The 22027-nt window shown below is 45.6% G+C and overlaps 1 long non-coding RNA gene across 1 annotated transcript in view; it reads left to right on the top strand.

Annotated features, from left to right (window-relative positions):
- The window catches only part of LOC133548964 (uncharacterized), an 86288-nt gene that overhangs the window by 59754 nt on the left and 4507 nt on the right, over positions 1–22027 (top strand). The window contains exon 3 of the long non-coding RNA XR_009806010.1: positions 20621–20697. This is a non-coding gene — a long non-coding RNA (uncharacterized LOC133548964). The remainder of the gene's footprint in view (positions 1–20620; positions 20698–22027) is intronic.

Consider the following 22027-nt stretch of genomic DNA (forward strand, 5'->3'; position numbering starts at 1 on the left):
CTGAGGTGGCATCTCGAACTGTTACCGGGAGGGCATTCCAGAGTACTGGAGCCCGAACGGAAAACGCTCTATAGTCCTCAGACTTTTTTTGGGCTCTAGGAATCATATCCATACATCTATCCATACATCTCTGTGCCATGTCTGTCTTAGCATCGCCGGTCAAATGTGGAGACACTCTGGTACATTCAATGGGGGTCTGGCGGCAGATTTCCTGCCAGTGGTGCAACTTGAATCCCTCCCTGTTAGTGTTGTTACACCCTCCGACAACACACCGACGAGGCATGATGTCTCCAAGGTTCCAAAAAATAGTCGAAAAAACGGAAAATAACAGAGCTGAGACCCGGTGTTTGTAATATGAAAATGAAAATGGCGGCTGTGTTACCTCGGTGACGTCATCGCCTCCAGACCGATAAACAGAAAGGCGTTTAATTCGCCAAAATTCACCCATTTAGAGTTCGGAAATCGGTTAAAAAAATACATGGTCCTTTTTCTTCAACATCAAGGTATATATTGACGCTTGCATAGGTCTGCTGATAATGTTCCCCTTTAAGTGTGTATCAAACTGGTAGCCCTTCACATTAATCAGTACCCAAGAACAGCTCTTGGTTTCAAAAAGGTTGGTGACCCCTGCTCTACAGCATCAAAACATTCACGCCTACAATTCTCCTCGACACATGTTTTGTTTTGTTTTTTTTTGTTCATTTTGTCGTTCCCACACCATTTCTCCACAAAATGTGTGGCGTGGAGAGCAGGAGGGTTTGGCGAGGCATGAGCTGGGGTGGAGCCCAGCAAAGTAGGAGCAGACACAAACGGGTAAACGCTGCACTCTGTCATCGGCAACAATAATAAACAAACGCCAAAGGCGGCGAAGATCTGCTGAAATGTATTACAAGAGAACAACAGTGTGCTTATGTGGCGGGAGAAGGAGCGCTCACACGTCAGCGGAATTCCAAACGCCACCGTGACGCAGGCCAGGCGGCCGCCAACGCCTGGCGGGTGGGTGGTCTCACTCATGGTCCCACTCATGGTCCCACTCATGGTCTCACTCATGGTCCCAGTCATGGTCTCACTCGTGGTCCCACTCATGGTCTCACTCGTGGTCTCACTCGTGGTCCCACTCATGGTCCCACTCATGGTCTCACTCGTGGTCTCACTCGTGGTCCCACTCATGGTCCCACTCATGGTCCCACTCATGGTCTCACTCATGGTCCCACTCATGGTCTCACTCGTGGTCTCACTCGTGGTCCCACTCATGGTCCCACTCATGGTCCCACTCATGGTCCCACTCATGGTCCCACTCATGGTCTCACTCATGGTCTCACTCATGGTCCCACTCATGGTCCCACTCATGGTCTCACTCGTGGTCTCACTCGTGGTCTCACTCGTGGTCTCACTCGTGGTCTCACTCGTGGTCCCACTCGTGGTCCCACTCATGGTCCCACTCATGGTCCCACTCATGGTCCCACTCATGGTCTCACTCATGGTCTCACTCATGGTCCCACTCATGGTCCCACTCATGGTCTCACTCATGGTCTCACTCATGGTCTCACTCATGGTCCCAGTCATGGTCTCACTCGTGGTCCCACTCATGGTCTCACTCGTGGTCTCACTCGTGGTCCCACTCATGGTCCCACTCATGGTCTCACTCATGGTCCCAGTCATGGTCTCACTCGTGGTCCCACTCATGGTCTCACTCGTGGTCTCACTCGTGGTCCCACTCATGGTCCCACTCATGGTCTCACTCGTGGTCTCACTCGTGGTCCCACTCATGGTCCCACTCATGGTCCCACTCATGGTCTCACTCATGGTCCCACTCATGGTCTCACTCGTGGTCTCACTCGTGGTCCCACTCATGGTCCCACTCATGGTCCCACTCATGGTCCCACTCATGGTCCCACTCATGGTCTCACTCATGGTCTCACTCATGGTCCCACTCATGGTCCCACTCATGGTCTCACTCGTGGTCTCACTCGTGGTCTCACTCGTGGTCTCACTCGTGGTCTCACTCGTGGTCCCACTCGTGGTCCCACTCATGGTCCCACTCATGGTCCCACTCATGGTCCCACTCATGGTCTCACTCATGGTCTCACTCATGGTCCCACTCATGGTCCCACTCATGGTCTCACTCATGGTCTCACTCATGGTCCCACTCATGGTCCCACTCATGGTCCCAGTCATGGTCCCACTCATGGTCCCACTCATGGTCCCACTCGTGGTCTCACTCGTGGTCCCACTCATGGTCCCACTCATGGTCTCACTCATGGTCTCACTCATGGTCCCACTCATGGATCCCCTCATGGTCCCACTCATGGTCCCACTCATGGTCCCACTCATGGTCCCACTCATGGTCTCACTCATGGTCCCACTCATGGTCCCACTCATGGTCTCACTCATGGTCCCACTCATGGTCCCACTCATGGTCCCACTCATGGTCTCACTCATGGTCTCACTCATGGTCCCACTCATGGTCCCACTCATGGTCCCAGTCATGGTCCCACTCATGGTCCCACTCATGGTCCCACTCATGGTCTCACTCATGGTCCCACTCATGGTCCCACTCATGGTCTCACTCATGGTCTCACTCGTGGTCCCACTCATGGATCCCCTCATGGTCCCAGTCATGGTCCCACTCATGGTCCCACTCATGGTCCCACTCATGGTCTCACTCATGGTCCCACTCATGGTCCCACTCATGGTCCCAGTCATGGTCCCACTCATGGTCTCACTCATGGTCCCACTCATGGTCCCACTCATGGTCTCACTCATGGTCTCACTCATGGTCTCACTCATGGTCCCACTCATGGATCCCCTCATGGTCCCAGTCATGGTCCCACTCATGGTCTCCCTCATGGTCCCAGTCATGGTCCCACTCATGGTCTCACTCATGGTCCCAGTCATGGTCTCACTCGTGGTCCCACTCATGGTCTCACTCGTGGTCTCACTCGTGGTCCCACTCATGGTCCCACTCATGGTCTCACTCGTGGTCTCACTCGTGGTCCCACTCATGGTCCCACTCATGGTCCCACTCATGGTCTCACTCATGGTCCCACTCATGGTCTCACTCGTGGTCTCACTCGTGGTCCCACTCATGGTCCCACTCATGGTCCCACTCATGGTCCCACTCATGGTCCCACTCATGGTCTCACTCATGGTCTCACTCATGGTCCCACTCATGGTCCCACTCATGGTCTCACTCGTGGTCTCACTCGTGGTCTCACTCGTGGTCTCACTCGTGGTCTCACTCGTGGTCCCACTCGTGGTCCCACTCATGGTCCCACTCATGGTCCCACTCATGGTCCCACTCATGGTCTCACTCATGGTCTCACTCATGGTCCCACTCATGGTCCCACTCATGGTCTCACTCATGGTCTCACTCATGGTCTCACTCATGGTCCCAGTCATGGTCTCACTCGTGGTCCCACTCATGGTCTCACTCGTGGTCTCACTCGTGGTCCCACTCATGGTCCCACTCATGGTCTCACTCATGGTCCCAGTCATGGTCTCACTCGTGGTCCCACTCATGGTCTCACTCGTGGTCTCACTCGTGGTCCCACTCATGGTCCCACTCATGGTCTCACTCGTGGTCTCACTCGTGGTCCCACTCATGGTCCCACTCATGGTCCCACTCATGGTCTCACTCATGGTCCCACTCATGGTCTCACTCGTGGTCTCACTCGTGGTCCCACTCATGGTCCCACTCATGGTCCCACTCATGGTCCCACTCATGGTCCCACTCATGGTCTCACTCATGGTCTCACTCATGGTCCCACTCATGGTCCCACTCATGGTCTCACTCGTGGTCTCACTCGTGGTCTCACTCGTGGTCTCACTCGTGGTCTCACTCGTGGTCCCACTCGTGGTCCCACTCATGGTCCCACTCATGGTCCCACTCATGGTCCCACTCATGGTCTCACTCATGGTCTCACTCATGGTCCCACTCATGGTCCCACTCATGGTCTCACTCATGGTCTCACTCATGGTCCCACTCATGGTCCCACTCATGGTCCCAGTCATGGTCCCACTCATGGTCCCACTCATGGTCCCACTCGTGGTCTCACTCGTGGTCCCACTCATGGTCCCACTCATGGTCTCACTCATGGTCTCACTCATGGTCCCACTCATGGATCCCCTCATGGTCCCAGTCATGGTCCCACTCATGGTCCCACTCATGGTCCCACTCATGGTCTCACTCATGGTCCCACTCATGGTCCCACTCATGGTCTCACTCATGGTCCCACTCATGGTCCCACTCATGGTCCCACTCATGGTCTCACTCATGGTCTCACTCATGGTCTCACTCATGGTCTCACTCATGGTCCCACTCATGGTCCCACTCATGGTCCCAGTCATGGTCCCACTCATGGTCCCACTCATGGTCCCACTCGTGGTCTCACTCGTGGTCCCACTCATGGTCCCACTCATGGTCTCACTCATGGTCTCACTCATGGTCCCACTCATGGATCCCCTCATGGTCCCACTCATGGTCCCACTCATGGTCCCACTCATGGTCCCACTCATGGTCTCACTCATGGTCCCACTCATGGTCCCACTCATGGTCTCACTCATGGTCCCACTCATGGTCCCACTCATGGTCCCACTCATGGTCTCACTCATGGTCTCACTCATGGTCCCACTCATGGTCCCACTCATGGTCCCAGTCATGGTCCCACTCATGGTCCCACTCATGGTCCCACTCATGGTCTCACTCATGGTCCCACTCATGGTCCCACTCATGGTCTCACTCATGGTCTCACTCGTGGTCCCACTCATGGATCCCCTCATGGTCCCAGTCATGGTCCCACTCATGGTCCCACTCATGGTCCCACTCATGGTCTCACTCATGGTCCCACTCATGGTCCCACTCATGGTCCCAGTCATGGTCCCACTCATGGTCTCACTCATGGTCCCACTCATGGTCCCACTCATGGTCTCACTCATGGTCTCACTCATGGTCTCACTCATGGTCCCACTCATGGATCCCCTCATGGTCCCAGTCATGGTCCCACTCATGGTCTCCCTCATGGTCCCAGTCATGGTCCCACTCATGGTCTCACTCATGGTCCCAGTCATGGTCTCACTCGTGGTCCCACTCATGGTCTCACTCGTGGTCTCACTCGTGGTCCCACTCATGGTCCCACTCATGGTCTCACTCGTGGTCTCACTCGTGGTCCCACTCATGGTCCCACTCATGGTCCCACTCATGGTCTCACTCATGGTCCCACTCATGGTCTCACTCGTGGTCTCACTCGTGGTCCCACTCATGGTCCCACTCATGGTCCCACTCATGGTCCCACTCATGGTCCCACTCATGGTCTCACTCATGGTCTCACTCATGGTCCCACTCATGGTCCCACTCATGGTCTCACTCGTGGTCTCACTCGTGGTCTCACTCGTGGTCTCACTCGTGGTCTCACTCGTGGTCCCACTCGTGGTCCCACTCATGGTCCCACTCATGGTCCCACTCATGGTCCCACTCATGGTCTCACTCATGGTCTCACTCATGGTCCCACTCATGGTCCCACTCATGGTCTCACTCATGGTCTCACTCATGGTCTCACTCATGGTCCCAGTCATGGTCTCACTCGTGGTCCCACTCATGGTCTCACTCGTGGTCTCACTCGTGGTCCCACTCATGGTCCCACTCATGGTCTCACTCATGGTCCCAGTCATGGTCTCACTCGTGGTCCCACTCATGGTCTCACTCGTGGTCTCACTCGTGGTCCCACTCATGGTCCCACTCATGGTCTCACTCGTGGTCTCACTCGTGGTCCCACTCATGGTCCCACTCATGGTCCCACTCATGGTCTCACTCATGGTCCCACTCATGGTCTCACTCGTGGTCTCACTCGTGGTCCCACTCATGGTCCCACTCATGGTCCCACTCATGGTCCCACTCATGGTCCCACTCATGGTCTCACTCATGGTCTCACTCATGGTCCCACTCATGGTCCCACTCATGGTCTCACTCGTGGTCTCACTCGTGGTCTCACTCGTGGTCTCACTCGTGGTCTCACTCGTGGTCCCACTCGTGGTCCCACTCATGGTCCCACTCATGGTCCCACTCATGGTCCCACTCATGGTCTCACTCATGGTCTCACTCATGGTCCCACTCATGGTCCCACTCATGGTCTCACTCATGGTCTCACTCATGGTCCCACTCATGGTCCCACTCATGGTCCCAGTCATGGTCCCACTCATGGTCCCACTCATGGTCCCACTCGTGGTCTCACTCGTGGTCCCACTCATGGTCCCACTCATGGTCTCACTCATGGTCTCACTCATGGTCCCACTCATGGATCCCCTCATGGTCCCAGTCATGGTCCCACTCATGGTCCCACTCATGGTCCCACTCATGGTCTCACTCATGGTCCCACTCATGGTCCCACTCATGGTCTCACTCATGGTCCCACTCATGGTCCCACTCATGGTCCCACTCATGGTCTCACTCATGGTCTCACTCATGGTCCCACTCATGGTCCCACTCATGGTCCCAGTCATGGTCCCACTCATGGTCCCACTCATGGTCCCACTCATGGTCTCACTCATGGTCCCACTCATGGTCCCACTCATGGTCTCACTCATGGTCTCACTCATGGTCCCACTCATGGATCCCCTCATGGTCCCAGTCATGGTCCCACTCATGGTCCCACTCATGGTCCCACTCATGGTCTCACTCATGGTCCCACTCATGGTCCCACTCATGGTCCCAGTCATGGTCCCACTCATGGTCTCACTCATGGTCCCACTCATGGTCCCACTCATGGTCTCACTCATGGTCTCACTCATGGTCTCACTCATGGTCCCACTCATGGATCCCCTCATGGTCCCAGTCATGGTCCCACTCATGGTCTCCCTCATGGTCCCAGTCATGGTCCAACTCATGGTCCCAGTCATGGTCCCACTCATGGTCCCCCTCATGGTCCCACTCATGGTCTCACTCGTGGTCCCCCTCATGGTCCCCCTCATGGTCCCAGTCATGGTCCCAGTCATGGTCCCAGTCATGGTCCCACTCATGGTCCCACTCATGGTCCCACTCATGGTCTCACTCGTGGTCCCACTCATGGTCCCAGTCGTGGTCCCACTCATGGTCCCACTCATGGTCCCACTCATGGTCCCACTCATGGTCCCAGTCATGGTCCCACTCATGGTCCCACTCATGGTCCCAGTCATGGTCCCACTCATGGTCCCACCCATGGTCCCACCCGTGGTCCCACTCGTGGTCCCACTCATGGTCTCACTCGTGGTCCCACTCATGGTCTCACTCATGGTCCCACTCGTGGTCCCACTCATGGTCCCACTCATGGTCCCACTCATGGATCCCCTCATGGTCCCAGTCATGGTCCCACTCATGGTCTCACTCATGGTCCCACTCATGGTCTCACTCATGGTCCCACTCATGGTCCCACTCATGGTCCCACTCATGGTCTCACTCATGGTCTCACTCATGGTCCCACTCATGGATCCCCTCATGGTCCCAGTCATGGTCCCACTCATGGTCTCATTCATGGTCCCACTCATGGATCCCCTCATGGTCCCAGTCATGGTCCCACTCATGGTCCCAGTCATGGTCCCAGTCATGGTCCCACTCATGGCCCCCCTCATGGTCCCACTCATGGTCTCACTCGTGGTCCCCCTCATGGTCCCCCTCATGGTCCCACTCATGGTCCCCCTCATGGTCCCACTCATGGTCCCAGTCATGGTCCCAGTCATGGTCCCACTCATGGTCCCACTCATGGTCCCACTCATGGTCCCACTCATGGTCTCACTCGTGGTCCCACTCATGGTCCCAGTCATGGTCCCACTCATGGTCCCACTCATGGTCCCACTCATGGTCCCACTCATGGTCCCACTCATGGTCCCATTCATGGTCCCCCTCATGGTCCCACTCATGGTCCCATTCATGGTCCCCCTCATGGTCCCACTCATGGTCCCACTCATGGTCCCACTCATGGTCCCATTCATGGTCCCCCTCATGGTCCCCCTCATGGTCCCACTCATGGTCCCACTCATGGTCCCCCTCATGGTCCCACTCATGGTCCCACTCATAGTCCCACTCATGGTCCCCCTCATGGTCCCACTCATGGTCCCACTCATGGTCCCCCTCATGGTCCCACTCATGGTCCCACTCATAGTCCCACTCATGGTCCCACTCATGGTCCCACTCATGGTCCCACTCATGGTCCCCCTCATGGTCCCACTCATAGTCCCACTCATGGTCCCCCTCATGGTCCCACTCATGGTCCCACTCATAGTCCCACTCATGGTCCCACTCATGGTCCCCCTCATGGTCCCACTCATAGTCCCACTCATGGTCCCCCTCATGGTCCCACTCATGGTCCCACTCATAGTCCCACTCATGGTCCCACTCATGGTCCCACCAAACCAAACGGAAAGTTCAAAGTTCAGCAAAGCGCTCGGCAGGCTCCTGCAAAGATCCAAATCTGGAATTTCATCCATACATCCATTTTCTACCGCTTGTCCCTTTTTGGGGAATGCGGGGGACGCCGGTGCCTATCTCAGCGGCATTCCGGCGGGAGGCAAGGTACACCCTGGACAAGTCGCCACTTCATCGCAGGGCCAACACAGATAGACAGACAACATTCACACACTAGGGACCATTTAGTGTTGCCAATCAACCTATCCCCAGGTGCATGTCTTTGGAGGTGGGAGGGGCCTATCCCCAGGTGCATGTCTTTGGAGGTGGGAGGGGCCTATCCCCAGGTGCATGTCTTTGGAGGTGGGAGGAAGCCGGAGTACCCGGAGGGAACCCACGTAGTCACGGGGAGAACATGCAAACTCCACACAGAAAGATCCCAAGCCCGGGATTGAACCCAGGACTACTCAAGACCTTCGTATTGTGAGGCACATGCACTAACCCCTCTACCACCCTTGGACCCTAATTAGAATAAAAACTAAAAATCATCTTTTGATGTGATGTCCATAAGTACACAAATGTGGACTTCATGTTCATTTTTATTTTTCCACTTTTTTTTTCTTCCCAAATTCTATTGTATGTCATACTCTTCTGGCACCAGCAGATGGCAGTATAAGTGTCCACATATGTGGCCATAAGACCCCAATTCAGTAGTGTACACAATTTAGAGCTAAAAAGGTGCTGTCCACGCACGTGGCCACTAAGCCTTTAGAGCAGGGGTGTCAAATGCACGGCCCGAGGGCTGGATCAGGCCCGCAAACAGGTTTTATCCGGCCCGCAGGATGAGTTTAGCAAGTAATTTTGAATGAAAGAAACTGCGGTTCTAAATGTGTCCACTAGACGTCGAAATAACAATTACTTGCATTTTAATAGATGATGCTACATATGAACAAAATAAACCACATGATGTTAGTGCACCTGTCGAGGAAAATGAGCAAACTACATAAATAACATCCTGTAACACCAATGAGTTGACTGATGAAAACTATCACGTAATTTATTCAGAAAGTATTTATAACGGCAAATAAAATATATTTACTATTAACCGCAACAGTTAATTGTAAAAACAAAACAAAAAAAACATTATGATTTGTACGATTTCAGATGGGGCTTTTTCTATTTTTAAACAAAGAAAACAACCTAAAGATGTCTTTTTTTTTAAGTTATCGTGCCGTGATTTTACCAGTCCGGCCCACTCGGGAGTAGATTTTTCTCCATGTGGCCCCCCATCTAAAATGAGTTTGACACCCCTGCTTTAGAGGTTAAGTCCACGTTAATCAATAAAGTTAAACTTTATTGCGATATTTTTTCGTCTTTTTCCGGAGCGGGGGTCACCAAGGCGGGGCCCGCGGGCACCAGGTCGCCCGTAAGGACCAGATGAGTCGCCCGCTGGCCTGTTCTAAAAATAGCTCAAATAGCAGCACTTACCAGTGAGCTGCCTCTATTTTTTAAATTGTATTTATTTACTAGCAAGCTGGTCTCACTTTACTCGACATTTTTAATTCTAAGAGAGACAAAACTCAAATAGAATTTGAAAATCCAAGAAAATATTTGAAATATTGGTCTTCACTTGGTTAAATTTTTTTACTTTGCTTCTTATAACTTTCAGAAAGACAATTTTACAGAAAAATACAACTTTAAAAATGATTTTAGGATTTTTAAACACATATACCTTTTTACCTTTGAAATTCCTTCCTCTTCTTTCCTGACAATTTAAATCAATGTTCAAGTAAATAAAAAAAATTTTATTGTAAAGAATAATAAATACATTTTCATTTAATTCTTCATTTTAGCTTCTGTTTTTTTGACAAAGAATATTTGTGAAATATTTCTTCAAATCTATTAGGATTAAAATTCCCCCAAAAATATTCTGGCACATCTAGAAAATCTGTACAATCAAATTTAAATCTTATTTCAAAGTCTTTGGAATTTCTTTTAAAATTTTTGTTCTGGAAAATCTAGAAAAAAATAATGATTCGTCTTTGTTAGAAATATAGCTTGGTCCAATTTGTTATATATTCTAACAAAGTGCAGATTGGATTTTAACCTATTTAAAATATGTCATCAAAATTCTACAATTAATCAGGAAAAATTACTAATGATGTTCCATACATTTTTTTTTTAAATTATTTTCAAAAAGATTCAAAATAGGTAGTTTTTTTCAGTTGAATTTTGAATTTTAAAGAGTCGAAATTGAAGATAAACTATGTTTCAAAATTAAATTTTCATTTTTTTCTTGTTTTCTCCTCTTTTAAACAGTTCAATTAAGTGTTTTTTTTCCCGTCATTTATTCTCTACAAAAAACCTTCCGTAAAAGAAACATTTTTTTCGACGGAATGACAGACAGAAATACCAATTTATATATATATATATATATATATATATATATATATATATATATATATATATTTATTAAAGGTAAATTGAGCAAATTGGCTATTTCTGGCAATTTATTTAAGTGTGTATCACACTGGTAGCCCTTGGCATTAATCAGTACCCAAAAAGTAGCTCTTGCTTTCAAAAAGCTTGGTGACCCCTGCTTTAGAGGTTAAGTCGGGGTCCACGTTAATCAACAAAGTCAAACTTTGTTTGAGCTTCTTTTTGCTGCAGTATTTATTCGTATTTCTCCGGCGTGTGTTGGCCGCCAGAGGCCCCACAACAACATGTGGATGTGATGATATCGCGCGCGTATTAGACGTATCTGTCAGGCTTTCCCCTGACAGTTTGTTTGTTTCATTTTCCTCTGCATTTGTCTTGGTTTCCTCTGTATGTGTAGTATTTCCTGTCAGCGCTCTTATTTTGTCTATTTCCTGTGCGCTGTTTTCCCTCAGCTGCGGCTGATTGGCACCTGGCCACACCTGGTGTCAATCAGCCCGCTCCTATTTCTAGCTGCTTTTGTCCTCCAGTCAGTGCTGGATTATTGTCTTGTTGATGTCGCTCTTGTCGTGTTGTGCCGTGTCTTGTATTTGCAGCTTTATCCGTTGTTTTTGTTCCCTGCTTCCAGTTTGCTTTGTACTACATGTTACCACTTCTGTTTTCCTGCTAGCTTCCACGCTAGACCCTTTTTGTTTCTGCTAGCTCCTTTTTGTCAGGCTTGCCACTGACAGTTTGTTTGTGTTTTAGTTTCTCCTCTGTGTGTTTAGTATTTCCTGTCCTTAGTTCCGGTCAGCACTCTTATTTTGGTTCAGCTTCCTGTTTGTCTCCCTGAGTGCTTTGTTTCCCCTCAGCTGTGGCTGATTGTCAAACAGCGAGCTCCTGTTTTACCTTCTTATGTCCTCCAGTCAGGGCTGGATTATTGTCGCTCTTGTGTTGTTGCTATCTGTCGTGATTTGTCGATGTCATCATTACAGCTACTACCTGTCGTGCTACTATTTGTCCTTGTCGTCGTAGCGGTAACCTGTTCCTATTAGCTATTTGTAGTTTTTTTTCTCCTAGCTTTCTGGTTTCGTGTTTTCTTGTTAGCTTTTTGTAGTTTTTCTGTTTCCTGCTAGACACCTGTTAGCTTCCACGCTAGGCCTTTGGTTTGTTATCCGCCCAGGTGTGCGCTTTTGGTTTGAACCCTTTGTTTGATTTTGTTCTAGTTGTTTATATCAAAACCATGTTTTCTCACTCAATGCCTGCCTCCTTCTCTGCATCTTAGGGTTCGTCAACAACAAACATTGACACTTTTATTTTCTAGCTCCCATGCTAGCTCCCTTAGTTTTTTATCGCGCTTTTGTTTTGTACCCCTTTGGTTTGTTCTTGTTCTAATATTTTAATGATATCATGTTTTCCTGTTCAACGCCTGCCTCTATCTCTGCATCTTAGGGTTCGTCAACAACAAACATTGACACTTTTATTTTTAGCTCCCATGCTAGCTCTCTTAGTTTTTTATCGCGCTTTTGGTTGTACCCCTTTGGTTTGTTGTTCTTGTTCTAATATTTTAATGATATCATGATTTCTCACTCAATGCCTGCCTCGGTCTCTGCATCTTGGGGTTCGTCAACAACAAACATTGACACTTTTATTTTCTAGCTCCCATGCTAGCTCCCTTAGTTTTTTATCGCGCTTTTGTTTTGTACCCCTTTGGTTTGTTCTTGTTCTAATATTTTAATGATATCATGTTTTCCTGTTCAACGCCTGCCTCTATCTCTGCATCTTAGGGTTCGTCAACAACAAACATTGACACTTTTATTTTTGGCTCCCATGCTAGCTCTCTTAGTTTTTTATCGCGCTTTTGGTTGTACCCCTTTGGTTTGTTGTTCTTGTTCTAATATTTTAATGATATCATGATTTCTCACTCAATGCCTGCCTCGGTCTCTGCATCTTGGGGTTCGTCAACAACAAACATTGACACTTTTATTTTCTAGCTCCCATGCTAGCTCCCTTAGTTTTTTATCGCGCTTTTGTTTTGTACCCCTTTGGTTTGTTCTTGTTCTAATATTTTAATGATATCATGTTTTCCTGTTCAACGCCTGCCTCTATCTCTGCATCTTAGGGTTCGTCAACAACAAACATTGACACTTTTATTTTTAGCTCCCATGCTAGCTCTCTTAGTTTTTTATCGCGCTTTTGGTTGTACCCCTTTGGTTTGTTGTTCTTGTTCTAATATTTTAATGATATCATGATTTCTCACTCAATGCCTGCCTCGGTCTCTGCATCTTGGGGTTCGTCAACAACTAACATTGACACTTTTATTTTCTAGCTCCCATGCTAGCTCCCTTAGTTTTTTATCGCGCTTTTGGTTGTACCCCTTTGGTTTGTTCTTGTTCTAATATTTTAATGATATCATGTTTTCCTGTTCAACGCCTGCCTCCTTCTCTGCATCTTGGGGTTCGTCAACAACAAACATTGACACTTTTATTTTCTAGCTCCCATGCTAGCTCCCTTAGTTTTTTATCACGCTTTTGTTTTGTACCCCTTTGGTTTGTTCTTGTTCTAATATTTTAATGATATCATGTTTTCCTGTTCAATGCCTGCATCGGTCTCTGCATCTTAGGGTTCGTCAACAACAAACATTGACACTTTTATTTTCTAGCTCCCATGCTAGCTCCCTTAGTTTTTTATCGCGCTTTTGTTTTGTACCCCTTTGGTTTGTTCTTGTTCTAATATTTTAATGATATCATGTTTTCCTGTTCAATGCCTGCCTCTGTCTCTGCATTTTGGGGTTTGTCAACAACAAACATTGACACTTTTATTTTCTAGCTCCCATGCTAGCTCCCTTAGTTTTTTTATCGCGCTTTTGTTTTGTACCCCTTTGGTTTGTTCTTGTTCTAATGTTTTAATGATATCATGTTTTCCTGTTCAACGCCTGCCTCTGTCTCTGCATCTTAGGGTTCGTCAACAATAAACATTGACATTTTTATTTTCTAGCTCCCATGCTAGCTCCCTTAGTTTTTTATCGCGCTTTTGTTTTGTACCCCTTTGGTTTGTTCTTGTTCTAATGTTTTAATGATATCATGTTTTCCTGTTCAACGCCTGCCTCTGTCTCTGCATCTTAGGGTTCGTCAACAATAAACATTGACATTTTTATTTTCTAGCTCCCATGCTAGCTCCCTTAGTTTTTTATCGCGCTTTTGTTTTGTACCCTTTTGGTTTGTGCTTGTTCTAATATTTTAATGATGTCATGTTTTCTCACTCAATGCCTGCCTCGGTCTCTGCATCTTGGGGTTTGTCAACAACTAACATTGACACTTTTATTTTCTAGCTCCCATGCTAGCTCCCTTAGTTTTTTATCGCGCTTTTGGTTGTACCCCTTTGGTTTGTTCTCTTTCTAATATTTTAATGATATCATGTTTTCCTGTTCAACGCCTGCCTCTGTCTCTGCATCTTAGGGTTCGTCAACAACAAACATTGACACTTTTATTTTCTAGCTCCCATGCTAGCTCCCTTAGTTTTTTATCGCGCTTTTGTTTTGTACCCCTTTGGTTTGTTCTTTTTCTAATATTTTAATGATATCATGTTTTCCTGTTCAACGCCTGCCTCCGTCTCTGCATCTTGGGGTTCGTCAACAACAAACATTGACACTTTTATTTTCTAGCTCCCATGCTAGCTCCCTTAGTTTTTTATCGCGCTTTTGTTTTGTACCCCTTTGGTTTGTGCTTGTTCTAATATTTTAATGATATCATGTTTTCCTGTTCAATGCCTGCCTCCGTCTCTGCATCTTGGGGTTCGTCAACAACTAACACTGACACTTTTATTTTCTAGCTCCCATGCTAGCTCCCTTAGTTTTTTATCGCGCTTTTGTTTTGTACCCCTTTGGTTTGTTCTTGTTCTAATATTTTAATGATATCATGTTTTGTCACTCAATGCCTGCCTCGGTCTCTGCATCTTAGAGTTCGTCAACAACTAACTTTGACAGTATGGAGGTTGTGCGAGCGATAATACGTCACGATACGCAGGCGGGTTGCGGTCATTACCTCAGCGAGGTTAATTGTGTATCCCGCCGGGAGACATTTTGAGTGAAGGCATCAGCGCCGAGCCATAAATTCCCTCCAGTCGCCGCGGCGAGGTCGCCGTGTGTCGTTTGCAGAGTTCAGCCGGAGTGCAGGCTGGACCGGAGGCCTGCAGCGGCCTTCTGGGTTTCATCTCGTTTGCAGTCGCAATAAAAGCAGATCAAGTCCGCGAGTCGTTTCCCGACGTGATTTTTTGGGGGGGGATTTGAAATGGGATTAATGTGCTCACGTGTGATTAGGACGCCTAAACATAATTCATGGGGCGAGGAGCTGGAGGAGGTGAAGGTGCGTGCGTGTGGAGGTGTTTCTGGACACTTTCCAGCTGAACCCCAGTCGACAAAGACCGCTAACTGTCCAGGTTTTTCCACGTCTCTCCTCCCGTGTGTGTGTGTGTGTGTGTGTGTGTGTGTGTGTGTGTGTGTGTGTGTGTGTGTGTGTGTGTGTGTGTGTGTGTGTGTGCGCGCACAAGTGCCGTTTCTCATAGCCAGCTTGTCTCAGAGCAGATTGAACACAGCTGGGAATGTCGGTCTGGGTCCGCAGCGCCGCATCCTGGGGGAATAGGCAGGAACCGCAAGGCCGGAGTTGGCTCGCCCCCCTATGACTGAAAACTGCCATGCACCCAGGGCAAGGGTCCAGGTGGATTGGACTTGGGAGAGAGGCATAATTTGGGAGTCATTCTAGATGATCCATTAAAACCCTGAAACCTGAAATCAGGCCTGGCGCGCCGCCGACAGAAATGCTTTCGACAGGAATCAGTCGCGGGTGGACGACCAAGAGCTCCGACTGCAGCGAAGAGGACGTAAACATCAGGGAAATAAGAGGATGTCGACCACCATAAAGACTGGATTGGACCATCTATGCAATTAGTCTTAACTACCAGATTTTCCGGATTATGGAGCACCACACTCACTAAATTTGAGAAAAAAGATATAAATAACTCATTTTACAAACCCCGTTTCCATATGAGTTGGGAAATTGTGTTAGATGTAAATATAAACAGAATACAATGATTTGCAAATCCTTTTCAAGCCATATTCAGTTGAATATGCTACAAAGACAACATATTTGATGTTCAAACTGATAAACTTTTTTTTTTTTTTTTGCCATTAATAATTAACTTAGAATTTCATGGCTGCAACACGTGCCAAAGTAGTTGGGAAAGGGCATGTTCACCACTGTGTTACATCACCTTTTCTTTTAACAACACTCAATAAACGTTTGGGAACTGAGGAAACTAATTGTTGAAGCTTTGAAAGTGGAATTCTTTCCCATTCTTGTTTTATGTAGAGCTTCAGTCCTTCAACAGTCCGGGGTCTCCGCTGTCCTATTTTACGCTTCATAATGTGCCACACATTTTCCATGGGAGACAGGTCTGGACTGCAGGCGGACCAGGAAAGTACCCGCCTCTTTTACTACGAAGCCACTTAGTTGTAACACGTGCTGAATGCGGCTTGGCATTGTCTTGCTGAAATAAGCAGGGGCGTCCATAAAAAAGACGGCGCTTAGATGGCAGCATATGTTGTTCCAAAACCTGTATGTACCTTTCAGCATTAATGGTGCCTTCACAGATGTGTAAGTTACCCATGCCTTGGGCACTAATGCACCCCCATACCATCACACATGCTGGCTTTTACACTTTGCGTTAATAACAGTCTGGATGGTTCGCTTCCCCTTTGGTCCGGATGAAACGATGTGGAATATTTCCAAAACCTATTTCAAATGTGGACTCGTTAGACCACAGAACACTTTTCCACTTTGCATCAGTCCATCTTAGATGATCTCGGGCCCAGAGAAGGCGGTGGCCTTTCTGGATGTTGTTGATAAAGGGCTTTTGCTTTGCATAGTAGAGCTTTAACTTACACTTACAGATGTAGCGACCAACTGTATTTAGTGACAGTGGTTTTCTGAAGTGTTCCTGAGCCCATGTGGTGATATCCTTTAGAGATTGATGTGGGTTTTTGATACAGTGCCGTCTGAGGGATGGAAGGTCACGGTCATTCAATGTTGGTTTCCGGCCATGCCGCTTACGTGGAGTGATTTCTCCAGATTCTCTGAACCTTTTGATGATATTATGGAGCGTAGATGTTGAAATCCCTAAATTCCTTGCAATGTCACTTTGAGAAAGGTTGTTCTTAAACTGTTTGACTATTTGCTCACACAGTTGTGGACAAAGGGGTGTACCTCGCCCCATCCTTTCTTGTGAAAGACTGGGAAGCTGTTTTTATAGCCAATCATGGCACCCACCTGTTCCCAATTAGCCTGCACACCTGTGGGATGTTCCCAATAAGTGTTTGATGAGCACTCCTCAACTTTATCAGTATTTATTGCCACCTTTCCCAACTTCTTTGTCACGTGTTGCTGGCATCAAATTCTAAAGTTAATGATTATTTGCAACAACAAAAAAAAGTTTATCAGTTTGAACATCAAATATATTGTCTTTGTGTATATATATATATATATATATATATATGTATATATATATATATATATATATATGTATATATATATATATATATATATATATATATATATATATATATATATATATATATATATATATCGGTATATATATATATATATATATATATATATATATATATATATATATATATATATATCGGTATATATAAAATAAATACTTGAAAATATATACCCCCCACCTCCGAAGGTCTCAAGGTTGGCAAATATAACTTCGGGTCAAGTTGAACTTGGTATAAATGTCACATATATATTTTATATATGTCAGACATATATTTAACATACACTACATTACAGTAATGTTTTATACAGGTTTTCCATCTCTCATTTTTAAGGTTGCTGTCAGTAAATGTAAATAAATATTCTTTTACGACGGCTCTCAAGGATGACATCTGTTTTTGTTTGTAATTATTCTTTTTCCTGACAATCAAGTCTTCCAGCAGCTGCTCTTGATTTGAGCGACACAGTACTACAGCAATGTAGTACTGTCATGTAGTATTGTAGTATTATTTATCATCATCTGCTGCTGTGGGAGTCAAACACAAGGAACTTGGAGGCTTTCCGTCTCAAGAAATGTTGGAAAACTGACGACTGCTCTGTGGCACAGTCATACTTGTACTCTGTGTAATGTGTACTGTGTGTAATGTGTACTGTGTGTAATGTGTAACCTGTCTAATGTGTAACCTGTCTAATGTGTACTGTGTGTAATACGTACTGTGTGTAATGTGTACTGTGTACTGTGTGTAATGTGTAACCTGTCTAATGTGTAACCTGTCTAATGTGTACTGTGTGTAATACGTACTGTGTGTAATGTGTACTGTGTACTGTGTGTAATGTGTAACCTGTCTAATGTGTAACCTGTCTAATGTGTACTGTGTGTAATACGTACTGTGTGTAATGTGTACTGTGTGTAATGTGTACTGTGTGTAATGTGTGTAATGTGTAACCTGTCTAATGTGTAACCTGTCTAATGTGTAACCTGTCTAATGTGTACTGTGTGTAATACGTACTGTGTGTAATGTGTACTGTGTACTGTGTGTAATGTGTAACCTGTCTAATGTGTAACCTGTCTAATGTGTACTGTGTGTAATACGTACTGTGTGTAATGTGTACTGTGTGTAGTACGTACTGTGTGTAATGTGTAATCTGTGTAATGTGTACTTTGTAATACATACTGTGTGTATTGTGTACTTTGTAATACATACTGTGTGTAATGTGTACTGTGTGTAATACATACTGTGTGTAATGTGTACTGTGTGTAATACATACTGTGTGTAATATATAATGTGTGTAATGTGTACTGTGTGTAGTACATACTGTGTGTAATGTATACTGTGTGTAATGTATACTGTGTGTAATATATAATGTGTGTACTGTGTGTAATGTGTACTGTGTGTAATATATAATGTGTGTAATGTGTACTGTGTGTAATACGTATTGTGTGTAATATATAATGTGTGTAATGTGTACTGTGTGTAATACGTACTGTGTGTAATGTATACTGTGTGTACTGTGTGTAATGTATACTGTGTGTAATATAGAATGTGTGTAACGTGTACTGTGTGTAATGTGTACTGTGTGTAATATATAATGTATGTAATGTGTACTGTGTGTAATGTATACTGTGTGTACTGTGTGTAATGTGTACTGTGTAATGTGTACTGTGTGTAATACGTACTGTGTGTAATGTGTACTGTGTGTAATATATACTGTGTGTAATATGTAATGTGTACTGTGTGTACTATGTGTAATGTATACTGTGTGTAATATATAATGTGTGTGATGTGTACTGTGTGTAATGTGTATTGTGTGTAATGTATACTGTGTGTAATGTATACTGTGTGTAATGTATACTGTGTGTAATATATTATGTGTGTAATGTGTACTGTGTGCAATACGTACTGTGTGTGATATATAATGTGTGTAATGTGTGCTGTGTGTGTAATGTGTAATGTGTATTGTGTGTAATGTACACTGTGTGTAATATATAATATGTGTAATGTGTACTGTGTGTAATGTGTATTGTGTGTAATGTATACTGTGTGTAATATATAATGTGTGTAATGTATACTGTGTGTAATGTATACTGTGTGTAATATGTTATGTGTGTAATGTGTACTGTGTGTAATACGTACTGTGTGTAATATATTATGTGTGTAATGTGTACTGTGTGTAATACGTACTGTCTGTAATATATAATGTGTGTAATGTGTGCTGTGTGTGTAATGTGTACTGTGTGTGATGTGTACTGTGTGTAATGTGTACTGTGTGTAATGTGTACTGTGTACAGAGGTGGGTAGTAACGTGCTACATTTACTCCGTTACATCTACTTGAGTAACTTTTGGGATAAATTGTACTTCTGAGAATAGTTTTTATGCAACATACTTTTACTTTTACTTGAGTATATTTATAGAGAAGAAACACTACTTGTACTCCGCTCCATTTATCTACATTCAGCTGGCTACTCGCTACCGATTTTTATCGTTTGTTAATATTTGTTTTGGTTTGTCAGACAGACCTTCAAAGTAGGATCTATCACATGACTGCCTTTTAACCAATCACATGCAGTCACTGGTGATGTTGGACCAATCAAACAGAGCCAGGCGGTCACATGACCGTCACACATGGACCCCGACTTAAACAACTTATTGGGGTGTTACCATTTAGTGGTCAATTGTACGGAATATGTACTGTACTGTGCAATCTACTAATAAAAGTATCAATCAATCAATCAAAAGTGTAAAGGAAAAATAAACTTTTTATTTCAACCGTACTTCCCATCAAAAGCCCTAAAGACTGATCGCACACTTCCTGTCTTCACAATAAAAGTGCCGCTCCATCGCGCCTGCGCTAACTAAATAAGCACATGCTTATTTTGTTAGCGCAGTGCAGTTAAGGCGATGATTTCTTCTCTTATTATTATTATTATTGATTGAAATAATAATAAGAAAATAATTATATTATTAGCAATTATTAGTTTGAACATTTCAGCTTTTTCTCATGTTTTACTATCATTTTTATCCTTATGTAAGAATACAATAAGAATAATACAATTGTTTTACTGCACAACCTGGTCCACGTGTGTCAAAAATTCTGCCTGTGCAAAAATATTCATGTTTATTTACACATTTAACAGTGTTGTACTCTTTCAAATTATTTCATAATTTAGTATGATTTTTTTTTTAATTACATAACTAAACTTTGTTTATATTTGAAATATATTTATCTTTTATTTGGAAAGCTTCTAATATTTTAATATTTTCATCCACCAAGGTGTAACGCTGGGGTCGCATTTTACTGTGCGGATCATTCTCCCAAGATGCAGCAGGAGCTCCGGAGGCACAGTGCAGGTAAGGTGATGATTTATTCTCATAAATCATTCAAAAATACGGGCAGCTAAGGCCAAACTTAGCAGAGGAATGGAAAGATAAACAGACATGAGCATCAGAAGCGAGGTTTACACAAACCTAACTTGTCCCTCACAGCAAAGAAGACAGCCAGCATGATTGTGGCGGAAAACAGGAATATGAAACTCTCTGATTAGTGCCCAGGAGCAGGTGAGCGTCTGGATCACTAATCAGAGGCAGGTGAAGCTAATCTGCAGTCATGGCAACTAAAACACAACCCCAGGGTTGCTCAAAACAGAACTCAGGGAGTCAAACTAAAATAACACATGATCGTAGTAACGGATCATAACACATACTGGAAGGTCAAGTATGGGGGGTCCACTTTATATACATATATATATATAAAATAATAATAAAAAAATAAAGTTAAAAAAAAAAGGCGATTGCATTGAGAGCGATTCAGAAGTTTTTAGACACATTTACTAGGATAATTCTGGGAAATCCCTTATCTTTCTATTGTGTTGCTAGTGTTTTAGTGAATTAAATAGTACCTGATAGTCGGAGGGGTGTGTCCACGGGTGTGTTGACGCCAGTCTCTGAGGGAAGTCACGGCAGCTGCATGGATGGCGGAAGCTCCGCAGATCTCCGGTAAGAGGCGACTTTTTACCACAATTTTCTCACCGAAACCTGGCATTTGACATTTGGCCGGGATCCATGTTCGCTTGACCGCTCTGATCCATAGTAAAGCTTCACCTCTGGGGATTTTAAACAAGGAAACTAAAGCTTCCCACCTCAATTTTTCTACTTTGACTTCTCCAATATTAATTGAACAAATTGCAAAAGATTCAGCAACACAGATGTCCAAAATACTGTGTAATTATGCGATGAAAAGAGACGACTTATAGCCGCACGTGGTGCTGCGCTAATACGTGTCATCATTCTGTGACGTTTTCAACAAGAAACTTTGCTGGAAATTCAAAATTGCAATTTAGTAAACTAAAAAGGCCGTTAATATTTCATCTTTGATATATAAAGCGGGCTTCACGGTGGCAGAGGGGTTAGTGCGTCTGCCTCACAACACGAAGGTCCTGCAGTCCTGGGTTCAAATCCAGGCTCGGGATCTTTCTGTGTGGAGTTTGCATGTTCTCCCCGTGACTGCGTGGGTTCCCTCCGGGTACTCCGGCTTCCTCCCACCTCCAAAGACATGCACCTGGGGATAGGCCCCTCCCACTTCCAAAGACATGCACCTGGGGATAGGCCCCTCCCACCTCCAAAGACATGCACCTGTGGATAGGCCCCTCCCACCTCCATAGACATGCACCTGGGGATAGGC

Source organism: Nerophis ophidion, linkage group LG03 (genome assembly GCF_033978795.1).
Source record: "Nerophis ophidion isolate RoL-2023_Sa linkage group LG03, RoL_Noph_v1.0, whole genome shotgun sequence".
Lineage (NCBI taxonomy): Eukaryota > Metazoa > Chordata > Actinopteri > Syngnathiformes > Syngnathidae > Nerophis > Nerophis ophidion.